This window comes from Podarcis gaigeae, assembly GCF_964106915.1.
Source record: "Podarcis gaigeae genome assembly, chromosome: 4".
Lineage (NCBI taxonomy): Eukaryota > Metazoa > Chordata > Lepidosauria > Squamata > Lacertidae > Podarcis > Podarcis gaigeae.
In genome coordinates, this window is record NC_139677.1 from 75,540,350 (window position 1) to 75,554,596 (window position 14,247).

At 40.1% G+C, this 14,247-nt stretch overlaps 1 protein-coding gene across 43 annotated transcripts in view; it reads right to left on the reverse strand.

The window, feature by feature from the left end:
• Positions 1-14,247, reverse strand: part of ZBTB20 (zinc finger and BTB domain containing 20) — a 641,091-nt gene that overhangs the window by 116,881 nt on the left and 509,963 nt on the right. For 9 of the 43 annotated variants that reach the window (XM_083736548.1, XM_083736568.1, XM_083736556.1 and 6 more), the window contains one exon: positions 13,996-14,094. The exons of the other annotated variants lie outside the window; for them this stretch is intronic. The gene's annotated coding sequence lies outside the window, so the exon portion shown is untranslated. The remainder of the gene's footprint in view (positions 1-13,995; positions 14,095-14,247) is intronic. 43 annotated transcript variants of the gene reach the window in all.

Here is a 14,247-nt window from a genome sequence, read left to right on the forward strand (position 1 = left end):
ATGGTGGCATAAAGGTCGTATAAAAAATCAGTTTACTATACATGCCATTATTATTATATCTCTGAGTTCCAGCAGCAAGACTGGGAAAGCAGATTACCCTGAAGCAGGGCTTTTTTTCAGCTGGAACTCGCTGACACCTCTCAGGTGGGTGCCATTGCCATTATAAGAGAACAAGGAAGAGAACACAGTGAGCTCTGGCACCTCTTTTTCTAGAAAAATAGCACTGCTCTGAAGTTGCATAACATGTTCTCTATATTCCAAACAGGGTAAGGAGAGCCGCACTAACACTATGAATTTCTGGTCTAGTGTGTCAACGTCAGCTGAACAATATTTATTTATTTGTGACAACAACCACTGTCAAAGCAACAAACCAATAATTAAAAACCACCAGCAATGAAACCATATTTTAACACACATACCCCAATTAATAATAAAAATCCACAAAATGGGATTGTGTTGGCAAACACACTATGCAAAACCCTGCCCAACAAGGCCTGCCTGAGGCCTATACTGTTGTTCTTTTGACAGCATAAAAACCTGTCTGATCAGGTTGACAGTACAATTCCAAGCCTTCCATGTCTGTCAGTTCTGAAATGGAATTTAGGTTTATGGGTATTTTAGATTGAGCTTCTCAGTTTAAAGCAGGGCTTCTCCCAGATATCTGAAATAATTGGGAGGCACATATGGGAAGAGCTGCTGCTCTATATGGTAAACAAGAAAAAAGTGTTGAAATGCTTAAATGGTCAACATAGACATTTTGAACCGGGCAGTTAGTACCACAGAGCTAGAAGCAGGGCAATATACACACTGAGATTCATCCCTATGAGGAGATGAGGCACAGCATTCCGCCCTAGTGGCAGCTTCAAAACCATTTGTAAAAGCAGTTCCACACAGAGTGGATATGAGTAATCCAAACAGGAGATTACTAAAGCATGAATTACTTAGGACAAAACCGTATTTGACCACAGCCAGCTCAGCAGCCTGAAATGGTAAAACATACTCCTGCTACTGCCATGCAAGAGTCCAAAATGAGTACAAGGTCCAGGGACACTGCCAGGGTGCAAAACTTTTTCTTCAAGGGGAGTGTGCTGGCAAAAGCACATTTCCCACTGGTTTAGAGTTGGCCCAACATAATCACTTCTGTCTGGCTGAAATGGAAATGTATGCCAGTCACCCCACAAATGTATTTTCATGAATGTTTTCAGGGAATCTACCACTGTTCCCCGATTTGATGAAAAATAAAAATAAAACTGGGCACTGTCATTATATGTTTAAAAGGACTGGTGACAAGACAGAATTTCAAGGAACCCCACAGGTCAAATCCCATGTGGTAGAGCAGCAGTCACTCAATGCTACTACCCTTTAGCACTGCCCCTGAAGATAGAAGAATCTTTGGCAACGAGATGTCCCCAATTCCCACTAGTCTCAAACAGCTCATAAGTAGTTGATGATCAATAATATCAAATGCCACTGAGAGGTCTAGGAGAATGAGCAAGGTCATATTCCCCTGTCTAACTCTAGATGCAGATCATCGACCAGGACAACTAACGCCATTTGAAGCATGAACTCTGACTGAAATGGGTCTGCTAAAATTATATCGCATTACTGCTCCATTGTTTAATTTCTGAAGGGATAACCTAAACTTTTGACAAGATAATTTCATTAGAGAAGAATTCATGTTTCTTTAATTTTTGTATAGAATAAATCAATTATTACAAGCCTATCAGCACTTTTTTTGTTATCCTATTTGTACTGCAATATAGATAATGATTTGATGGTCAAATGTAATTATTTTCCTACACTGTAGATGACTACAGGACAGCCTTTTAGAGAGTCAAGTGAACCCATATTACTTCTAGACTGATCTAGATGGAAGCTTTGCAGAAAGATGTACCAATGGATTCAGCAAGGCTTACTCAATACTTAGTAGGATTATAGGCCCAATTTTAGATATAGAGTCATACCTTGGGTTCAGGTTGCGCATTTTTGGGTTGCACACTGCGCCGAACCCGGAAGTACCAGAGCGGGTTACTTCTGGGTTTCGGCGCTCACGCAGAAACACCAAATCACGCTTTGCGCATGCGCAGAAGCACCGAATCATGACCCCGCGCTTGCGCAGATGTGGCGCTGCAGGTTGCGAACGTGCCTCCTGCACAGATCATGTTCGCAACCCGAGCATCCACTGTATTATGGTTGTTATACAATTAGTGTACAGAGCCCATTCTACAGCACATTTAAACATAATACTTGGATTCCAACCAACTTATATTAAGCTTCAACTGATTATTGAGTTGAAAATGGATTTCATTAATTAAGCAGCTGATAAAAATTGCAATAATAAAAATAAGAATTGAAGAAGTAGGAGTGAAATCAGAAATCCCTTTCCAGCAACTTAACTAAAGTACTTCTGATAAACATGAGTACTTAAAAAAAAAAAATCTAATTAAGAACATGAAAATACTTGTCTACATGACAGGTCCAATATCCAAGCTTTTAACACAAGATTATTTAAATTAATAGAATAAACTTTGTTGTTTATTGAGGTTAGTAACCATATATTTGATCTACTGTTAAGCAGAGATACCAGTTCATATAATAGTGCTCAAAAGAGCTCCATTGGCTGTTCTGGGTTTGGATGTGGGAAACTTCAAAGCCCCGTACTTTGATGAAACTTATGGGATTGTTTTCAGCAACTTACTGTCTCTCGTAAAAATATGAGGCTATCTAAGATGTACAGGATATAAATGTAATTTGTTTACTAATTAACTCACCTAAAATTACAAAACAATTAAACTAGACTCTGCCTATTAAGAACATGCCTTTTGCCAAAATTGTTGAGCTTTCTTTAGATTTGCAAAACCGAAAGAAAGAAAGAAAGAAAGAAAGAAAGAAAGAAAGAAAGAAAGAAAGAGAGAAAGAAAGAAAGACATGGGTTGCCTTATGTCTGGATTTTCCTGGACATTCTAGAGATTTCCGCCAAGATTCTGTTTTCACCCCCAAATCTAGGCTATGTCGGGAAATTCTGGATGTATGGCAGCCGTACTTCCTTCACTCCTTGTGTTCTTCAGCCAAGATTGAAAGCACACCATGTTTTTACCTCTGGAGCAATCAAGTGATGTACAGAGCTTATTAGGAACAATGTTGGCAGAACAAAGCATTTTCTTATAGGATAGTGAGAGGGTTCAGACTCCCTTTCCTTGTAGCATGCTTAATCTGCACTGGGCTTTCGATCAGCAGCCAGCACATTAATTAACTGATTAATAAATGGGTTAATTACACCAATTAATCGATTTGTGTATACAGTCCTAATGCAAATAATACAAATGATACCTGATTGTTATTAAGTAGGCATGTAACCCTGTTTTACAGATCTATAAACTGAACTAAGTAACTATTGATATGGCAACAGCAAATCAGAGGGCATAAAGTGACAAATCAAATCAGAGCATGAGCTAGGGTTATGATTTAAAAGATCCCAAGTCAATTACCTCCTCCCCAGTACACATATTACCCTTAAAAAAAGGAAAAAAGAACAAAAAAATGTAGAAAGGTAAATACAAATAAAACTATTTAATATTCATTTTTATAGCATTAGCTTCTACAGAATTTCTTACTGACATACATATTGCATTACCAAATGAAGTGAATACAGAGAGTCTGAAATGTGTTATACCTTCAGATGATTTTGGACTCCAACTCCCATCAGCCCCAGCCATTTTTGAAATCAAATTATTTCAAAGCAGTTTGCGATGAAATAAAATAAAGCAACAATAAAATACAACTAAAAACAATTCTAATAAGATGACAAACCAACAGGCAACAGAGAATAGCAACTGAAAACCGAAAATGTAAGAAACAGCAACTAGAAGCACAACGAAACAGAAATACCCTGCTCCCAAAATGTTAGAAGGGGTAGAATGAGATACAGTACCATGGAAAGGCGTTCTATATCTCCAGAGTTACAGCCAAGAATATCATGTTTCTTATATAGACCAGTCTGGCTTCCAAATACTACAGAACATGAAGCAGAGTCCCCTCCATTTTCACTGCTGCAGGGGTGGGTGTCTATATCATTTTAGACTCTATTCCTAATTATGTCTTTTTAATTTCCAAATGAAATCCAAAGGACAAGTCTAGTTCCCAAGTCAGCAGCTCCCTGCGTCTCCTGGCAAACCTCTTCTAAAACTGAGTGGAGTTTCAAAAGCAGTTTTTGATACAGCACAAAGTTCTGCCATTCAAAAAAGTGTGTGTGGAGGGGGGGAAGGTCCAAAATTCAACTGAATATGGACCTAAAGCCACCGTCTGGATCAGAGCCAAGACATTTTGTTTGATATCGCCTGTCACCTTTTGTTGCTTCATCTAGTTTGCAAAATTTTGATTACATGCCCTCTGGGGGAGTATCAGTTAACAATTGCAATTCCCCCTCCCCCAACCAACAAATCCAAATATATTCGATTTTTAAATGTACCGGTATATGGGAAGCACGTTTTTTCTATCAGTTGGCCCAAGAAATCTACAATTGCCTACAAATTCTGGATTTCTTCCTTCTTGCAATATAATAATATATGTATGTATACATAAATATTATATGTATGTATACATACATACATACATACATATTATGTATGTATACACAATAACATATGTATAATAATATGTATATATGTTATGGATTCAAAAACCTGAGACTTCAAGGTGAAATCAATAGCATCAATGAGGAAAAACACAAAACTACTTCGTTTTTATAAATGAGTATATTTTGCCAGTGTATCAGGAATGGAGAGAGGCAACATTAGTATTGGAACATGTAGCAAAAAAGACTTAGCCCCTCCCCGGCCCTGATCTAAATATTGGGATCAAACGATATATACACCATACCCTGAGGGACACCAGCCACCAGTGACATTGTCAAACACACAAGCTCTGTGCCCTTCACATACCATCCTCTCTTGTGCCGAAAGAGTAAGAATGGCAAAAACAGCTAGTGAGAAAGTGTAACATTACAGGCATACTAGAGCCATCTCCTACCCTTCCAGCAGCCGAATGCTAATTCAGGCTGTTAGTTATGAAATCACCAGCTCAGAAACAATGTTTAATATGCCTTATCAACAGGCCCTTAGTGAATGAATTATTTAACCCTCCCCAAAGAATGAGCTTGACACTCCTGCTCCCGAGCATAACATGGGAACAGGTGCAAGGTTTTTATTTCACTGGCAAAAAAAAAAAAAAAAATACAAACAAAATCTTCCATCTCCCTGTACTCTGAAAATTCTGAACCATGTTTGCTGAAACTTTCCAAATAAAAAGAAATCAGCCTAAGGCAGAAATTCAATGAATAGTTAAAATTTGACAATGTTATAAGCCACTGAAAACAGGATGTTATAATAGAGGGTGGTAATTCGAGGAATCTTTATGTATGTCAAAAAAGATTAAATCACAGTTGCTGAAGCACAATCTTATGTAAATACAAGTACTAAGAGATGTTACTATGGTTTTTCATTTAGTTCTTCTTTCGAGGTGCTTCTCTTATCTGTGTAAATCTTCTGAAAACTTTTGTGAACCGCCCAAAAATTCAAGGTAGAGTAGCCAGAGAACTGTTTTCCTGGGAATATATGAAACAAGTCTTTGAGTATTAATGCACCTAGCACCAAATAACTGGAGAGCTGGAAGGTTTGCCGAGGTCATCCAGTCCAACCCTCTGCAATGCAGGAATCACATAGTATGCTGAGGACATGGAGCTCTACTTCTCCATAACATCTGAATCAGGAGAGGCTGTGCAAGCTTGGGATTACTATCTTAATGGAATGCTAAATAATAAATGCAATGGGTGGAATGCTATGCTATTATGATCGTTCTGTCAGTGCAATAATTTCTGCTTCCCAGATGGAATGATCTCCCTTCTACTCCTTCTGCTGATTTGGGAGATTTGGGAGGGTGTGTGTGTGTGTGTGTGTGTGTGTGTGTGAGAGAGAGAGAGAGAGAGAGAGAGAGAGAGAGAGAGAGAATACAGGCTCCCTGTAACTATTGGGAATTAGGGGTACATTACCATGTGACTATCAACTTAATTCCAGATGAAGATGCATGCAAAGCATTCAGTAGTGCCATTTCATGTCAGTTGATGCCTTGCATCAGTTGGTCACAATGGTAGCCAGAAGCAGATATACAGAAGAGACCAGCTGCTGGCTTCCTCCATAGGGCTCTGACTTGGCAATGTTTTCTTTCATTCACTTAAGAATGATGGGATATGAAGTCTTGTCAAGCCAGGCCACAGTGGAGAAAGTTGTTCACCTTCTCCTCTCCAGCATTCTGGTTGGGAAGACATACAGTCAAATAGGAAACAGTGTGTGAATCTCTCACATGCTGCCTTTCTCTGAATCACCTCTGCTTTCTCAATGAATTCATTTGGAAAAGTGGCACTCTGGAGGTAAAAAGCAATGGGTATGTGTTATGAGTTTGTGGGCGGGGAAGAAGGCTGTACGCAAGATTCTTCTAACCCCTGGATCCAGCAAGTGTTAAAATATAAGATAGGCTAGCTTCCTGTGTTGAGGTGATAGCCTGGATGATGGGCCATTAAAGGAAAGGAAAGGGGCTCTGTGTGAGATGGCAAATGGATGGGGGCTCTCCCTTCAGAAGCAAGCTGGAGAGAAAGTCAGAGCAATGTTTGAGAGCAATGTTTGATTTCTGTTTGAATCCAAGGCTACAGCTATGGGAGAAACAGGCCACTTTTGGGGTGCTAATGCTGTATACCCCTCCATCATAGGTTCATGTGTGTGTAAATAAACCATATATCATAAAGACATTGCAGACTCTGCTGTGCCTCATTTCCAAAGGAAACACAAACAGTAGAACCTCTGGAATCTCGTACCACTCAGAGATTTGGGTGGTGGGCAACAATACATTGGTTTCAATGTGATGGCCCCTTCACCCCATAAATGTTGAAGCATGTCTGCAAGTCCTATGGGACATACTCTCACTTGCTCACATTTCTCTTTCATCCCATTGACCCTCCTTTTTCTACATTCCTGTTCTGCGTCAAACTGAGCAGCAGTGGGGATAGAGGCGCCTTATGATATGAGTGTTGCGGGGGGAGAAGTCTGACCTCATAAGAAGGCTGATAATGGTCTTCTCCCACTAAGACTACCCTGTCTGTCAAATACACTGGGCACTTTAGTCATAGAAGACTAATAAAAGCCTCAGATCTGTTTCAGACGTATACAGAATACAGGGCTGAAAGAAAGTGTAGTAACATTTGCTTACTGTTTTCTGCTTCTTTGTAATTCCTAAAGCAGAATTTGTATGTCTCTTCAAATAGTAGGACATGCAAGCTGTCCTTGCATCAGGGTCACCTCAGCATACGACAGAAAGGTTTGCACAGAAATTCTGCTTCAGACATTATGTAGGAGAAAGAAAACATTAATCATCCATTATTCCTTTTCCTTTTCTAACCTTCCAACTTATCTTTTCTTCAGTGAGACAATGGGTGCATTTGCACATAATGCTAAACCATAGTTTAGTGGGATGAGTTTGTGTGAGCCTTGGATTTGCACAATTTCCCTGCCAGGAGCAAACTTAAACTATAATTTAACCACAGCTTGTAGTTTCATACAATACCTGAACTGGGATGAATTTTGGTTTACTAGAATCCATTTTTTACAAACCATGGATAAGACTTAATCAGTTTATCCTGGTTTGCATTTTGCAACAAGCTGAGGTTAGGGGAAAAAACAGCAGTGAAAACTTTCAAACTCACAGCCATTCTGGAGGAAGATAAGAAGTGCCACGCAAAGCCGACAACTGCACGTTTGTCCTCATAATGCTAAACTATGGGTTAGTATTACATGTAAATGAGGGCACTTTTTATTCTTGTTTGTGTGAAGCATGAAAACAGCCTCTTGACAAGAACAGGCAAACAGACAATGAGACAAAATCTCTGCAATGTATTTTTCAAGCAATAATGATGCCATGTTTCCTACAGGAGGAAGGGCAGAGATGTAATTGCTTGAAAATAAGGAGATGATAAAATATCATATCTCAGACATAATGTATGATCAATTTTGGTCAGGAAGGTGATACAAGGTTCCCCTTTGGGCCTGAGCCATGTAGCTAATAAAAAAAGACCAACATAGCCGGGGGGATTTCCTGAGGCCATTGCAGACCAACTCATAGGCTACTATACAACTCATTTTCAGGAGCATTTGGGCTGCATTTAACACTTTCTCCAGGCCCCTAGAGCTTTAACTACCATATCACAGTTTTATTTAAAACATAGCAAAGAGCTAAAGATCTTCACTTTCTGATCTGAATTTCGAAGAGTCAAATGATTTGACAGGAGAAATAATTCACTTTGCAAGCTATTTCAGTCATTTTCCCTGGTGCCAAAGGCTTCTGTGAAGTTGGAACTGGCTTTATATACTTTTGCCATTTATTCATATTCTATTTGATATTAAAGATTTGTGATCTCTTGACTTGGATGTCCTGACTTTGACCTAAAAGGCCAATACAAGCCAGTCCAATAAGACCTACTGGCTACTGAAGCTGGAGTTTCCATCAGCACAAAAGATCCTATTGTCTGTGTAATCAAAGTTTACTTTAGCTGGGAATATTGTTTGCTAAAGAAAGGTTATTTTAGCTATTCTTGTAGAAGCTACTGATACAAACACACACACACACACACACACACACACACACACACACACACTCTATCTATATCTAATCTGTATCCACAACACCATCCTTAGGTCATGACTGTATATATTTGGGAAAGACGAATGAAACAGGTTTATTTCCCTCAAAATAAAACTAATATTTCAGCTAGCTACATAAAGAGTTTAAGACATTTCCACTCCTTCTTTCAGTGAATATGTAAAGAAACTGGTGCAAAGAAAGTATTCTCCTGACTTTTATTCAAGATTACAGTTTGTATTTCTTAACTGTGCTTTCATGAACTCTGCAAGAGAGAGTATTGTGGCATCCTAAAGACCAGGCCAATCAATTTATTGTGACATAAGTCTTTAAAATGCTAAACTCTCTTTCTCTCTCTCATTTGTTGCAACAGACCAACACAGCAATTCCTCTGGAAGTTGCCCCTGTGAAGAATGTTAGGTTAAAGGTACACATGCTGTATATTTTACTAAATCATTTGTTTCTGGCAAGTACATATGTGTTGTTTTAATATATAACCTGAAAGCTGACGTGTTATTTTGTGATATCGTGGGGTACAAATCTGCAAGAAATGGCTAATATTTGCTCTCACTTTAACTTCTCTGATATGAAGCACTCTGAACAAACAAACCAAGTTTATCTGTACCATTTGAAGTTTATGTCTATGTAGACCAAACTACATGCATCATTAGAAATCTCCTCCCCACACCCAAAAACAAAGCAAAAAACTACATTAACAGCAGAAACAGTTTTCATCAGGAAAGCAGGGTATGGGGAGGGAAACTTGGGAATTTTCCTCCTCTACCATGACCCTGACAAGAATCAACCCCACACTACTATTAACATGGATGGGGGCTGCCTTTGGGGCTAATAGCAGTCTGGGGTCATTTTGAATCAGATTTTGGTTGGGGTGAAAGAGTTAAATCTCCTCCTCCTATATGCTGCAATCACAATAAAAATTGGTTCCTTGAACCTGTTATAAAATAAATAAAGCTGATGGGCTTCTTAACAACATTTTAGTTTGGCTCCATGTGTCTCATAAATAGCGGGCCCTATGGCTGTGAGTCAGAGTGCAGGATGCCTGAGTGGAATAATATGTTGCTTTTCTGACAGCTCCAGCTCTTTCTTTAATTTCAGTTGCTTAAATCTCAACAGGAAGACTGCCTAAGTTTGGAAACTGGGTGCTGTGGGAGGCATTAGGTAATAAATGGAGTAGCAGTCTCTATACCTACTCTTATAGAAAATTATTTATTGAATATCACATCACATCTAAAGACAGGGAGTCTTTCCCAGCCTTACCTGGAAATTGCAGGGTCTGAATTTGGGACTATCTGCATGCAAAAAAAAAGCTATGGCCCTTCCCAAAATTCTTCTATAGCACATATTACAGCGGGGAGTTAACACTACCATGATCTCCACTGAAGGCAGGAACTGCCTAGTTTCACATTTGATATTTGGTGTTTAAATTGCCCTAACATTATGCCTTAATTCAGCACCTAAACACAGAGGGACAGATCTAGCTAATCTGGCACACTGGTAGAAGACAGCATAATGGCCCCCATTAACACAACACTCTTCTCCCCTCTCCTCCTCCTATACATCCCACAGATTGGCTCTGTGGGGTCAGAAGAACCCCCAGAACAGCAGTAGGGTGTGTGTGATTCTGTCTGGAAGGCAGAAATGGTTACATGGATGTAATGATCAGAAGAGTGTGACACTGAATTTCTCCCAGAGAAGCACTGCTGTTGGAGATAAAGATGTACGTACATAGCTTGTACAGAACTCTCTTTTTGTCTTTACTTTTAATCTATTCGACACTAATAGTCACTAAACAGAAAGGGAAGTAGTGTTTGTGTTAATTCTTTTTAATGGTTTTGTGGCAGATCTACAGACAGGTTTGCGCCTTCTCCAACTGCATGTGGGACATACTAAAAAAAACCCTGTAGATTTTTGTTTGTTTGGTTATTATTCACGCTAAGGTCCCAGATGTAATGCTTCAACCAAGCATTTCAACCCAATATTACTTTTCTTCCACAATGTCACGTTCCTTTCTGCTTTAGAAAGGAGCAGCAAGAACAGACTTTCCTTGTTTCGAGACCATGAGGAAGAATTACGCTATTTTCACCCATCTATAGAGGGTTATTATTTTTGTTCATTATTATGCATTTTTGTGTTTTTATATTGTAAACTGTCCTGTGATCCTTGGATGAAGGGTGGAATATTAAATAAAAAAGTAAGCAAGTTCCTGCACTGCACTGTTTTGTATTGTTGCACTAATGTAGACACTTCTCACTTTTCACAAGTTGGTGCAGCTAATTTTAGGATCAGACTTGCAGGTCATTTAACCACAGTGTGTATCAACTGCAGCAACTCGAAAAAGAAAAAGAAGAAGAAGAAGAGTTTGGATTTGATATCCCGCCTTTCACTCCCCTTCAGGAGTCTCAAAGCGGCTAACAATCTCCTTTCCCTTCCTCCCCCACAACAAACACTCTGTGAGGTGAGTGGGGCTGAGAGACTTCAAAGAAGTGTGACTGGCCCAAGGTCACCCAGCAGCTGCATGTGGAGGAGCGGAGACGCGAACCCGGTTCCCCAGATTACAAGACTACCGCTCTTAACCACTACACCACACTGGCTCTCGAAAGAAAAAGAAAGAAAAAAAAGATTAAGTGTTGCATATTTCATGCGGTTAACTTTCATGCTTAATTGATTCACATTTGTAAAGTTTACATTCCTTGCATAAAAAAGTGTGAAAAGGGGACCTAGACACAATCAAAAAACAATGGGAGAATGACATAGGCTATGAGATTAACCCCACTCAATGGACCAGAATGTGGTCTAAACCCCCCTTTAAATCCATATCAACAAAAAGAAAAGAACTCACACTGAAACTCACCTACAGGTGGTACCTAACACCAAGGAAACTAGCGCTAATACACCCAGGAACCTCACCAAAATGCTGGATTGGGTGCACCTCCTCAGGCACATACCTCCACATGTGGTGGGAGTGTCCCAAAATTCAATTATTCTGGACAACAGCCATACAAGAAATATGTAAAATAACTAAGCAAGTAATAGACATCACCCCAGAATTGGCCCTACTAAACATCTTCCAAGACAACAATGCCCATTTACACCACAAAGAACTTATAACCCACCTGCTCTCAGCAACCAGAAACATCATAACCAGACACTGGAGAGACCTGTCAGGAGTAAGCATGGACCAATGGTACCAAATAGTATGGGAAACAGCCCTACTAGAAAAATTAACTAATAAACTGAAACTGACACGGGGACAAACAGAAGAAGACGCCTTCACCCCGGTATGGCTCCCCTTTATCACATACACAGCCCAACATGACAATGACAATAATCCACCAACAGCATACAAATCAATATGGCTAACCTGATCCAAAACACCCACCCACCTCACTCACACACACACGAAAACAAAGATCACCACAGCCAATCACAAGCAAACAATCACACCCTAAGCCAACCCCAACCTCTCTCACCACCAAAGGAACACAAGTGCACAACACAAGCAACGCTGACACCAAACTCTACATACATTAAACATAATAGAAACACCGCCACCCGACCCCACCCCCATCCATCCTCCCTCTCCCCACCCCCCCTTTCTTTTTTCTTTCTGTTTTCTTCTCCCCCTAATGCCTCAACAAATGAAACGGATTTGTAAAAACGTTACATGGAAGAAGAAGAAGAAGAAAAAAAATACGAGGCACTACACTTCTGTAAAACAAGAAAATCCTTAATAAAAATATTTAAAAAAAAGAAAAGAAAAGGGGACCAAATAGTAGTTACAATTATTACCCACTGACTGAAGGACAGAAATTGCTGAATTCTCATCTTGGAATATTACAAGTCTTTCATTTGTATCTTTTAGCTGTAAAGAGCAACAAAAGAAACACAGCCTTATGGGGGATTTTTGGAAAAGTATTTTCATACATAGAATCATAGAATTGTGGAGTTGGAAGGGACCCCAAGGGTCATCTAGTCCAACCCCCTGCAATGCAGGAATCTCAGCTAAAGCATCCATGATGGATGGTCATCCAACCTCTGCTTAAAAACCTCCAAGGAAGGCGAGCTCACAACCTCACATGGGAGACTGTTCTACTGTTGAACAGTTCTTGCTGTCGGAAAGTTTTTCCTGATGTTTAGTTGGAATCTCCTTCCTTGTAACTTGAAGCCATTGGTTCGAGTCCTACCCTCCAGAGAATGGCCGGGGGAAAGAAAAATTGCTCTCTTGAGACGGGTCTGGATTAGAGTTTGCAGGGCAACAGTCATGTCTATAAGTAACAAGGAATGTCAAGGCGAGGAGGCAAGTTAAGTCACTGCATGGCGCAGCATAGTGGGAGCACTGAATCAGAGCAACCAATTGTAAGACAGGAGGAGGAGGTGGGGCATCAGAATAGGGTTAAGTCGTGGGGCAATTTCATGTGGTACATAGGGATCAGAATCGATGGCCTAGCTATATAGTCTGGGTTCTGAAACTGGGCCTGATCTGCTGAGGCTGCTAGGATTCAAAGAGGTGCTGAGCACCCTGCAAAATAGATCAATCCATTCTAAATACTGGATTTTACTTGAGCATCCTTAGGACCTTATCATCTACAATTCTATGATCAGAGAAATTGATGGCATTCTGCCAGAAGCTGGTTTATGTATCCAAATCTCAAGTGATAGTTGTTTCAGTACGTCTCAAAATGCCACTATATAGGGAGTCTTTCTTCTTTAACATCAAGCGCCACAAAGTTACCAGAAACAAGGGCCAATGCTTAGCTTTAGCAGCTGCAAAAATTCTATTTTTTTGGGGGGGGGGGGGTTGGCCTTAGTGCTGTGTGATAAAATAAATGAGGCGGTAAGTAGGGGAGCCAGCAACTGAAGACTCAGGTACATTATGGAAACGAACTTGCAGCTTGGTTAAAGGTTAATTATTTTCTTTCCCCTCAGCTGCCACTGAAATGAATGGCATACTTTCCTTCACTGTCAGGCAGGATGGCTACATGGTCTAATAGCGCTGTTTCCACCTCCGTACCATCTGTCTTATTCCATCTATGGCTGACCTCCATAGGAGAATTCAGGTTCAAAGGTAGCCAGGGATCCCACACTGGGACAAATCACTGGCAGTCAAGAGATAAGTCCCAGTGAAACAAAAGCCAACACAAAAAGACTTATCACAAAAAGGCATGGTGTCAAGATAGCAATAGTCCAGGGTCATGGAAGAGTGTTGATCCTAGGGAGGTAAAAGTTAAAACTCAGTGAACCAAAGGCTACCTGTAACAAAGGTGCGCCACCATAAATGAAATCAACTGCTGCCTTAACTAGTTGTGATCTGGGGAAAAACTCTCAACTCCAAACTTCCTCTAAACTAAACCGGCTGCTTAAAGGGGCTATGCAAGGCTAGAGCCAGGAGACCTGCAGTGACAGAATGACACAAGAAACAGGCATGTGTATACACACCAGGCAAGATGAACACACATATAGCTGGTGAGAAACATACAGGCAAACACATTCTCAAATACACAAAAGATTCAGATAAATGCACTTTCCCTTATACACACACAAACA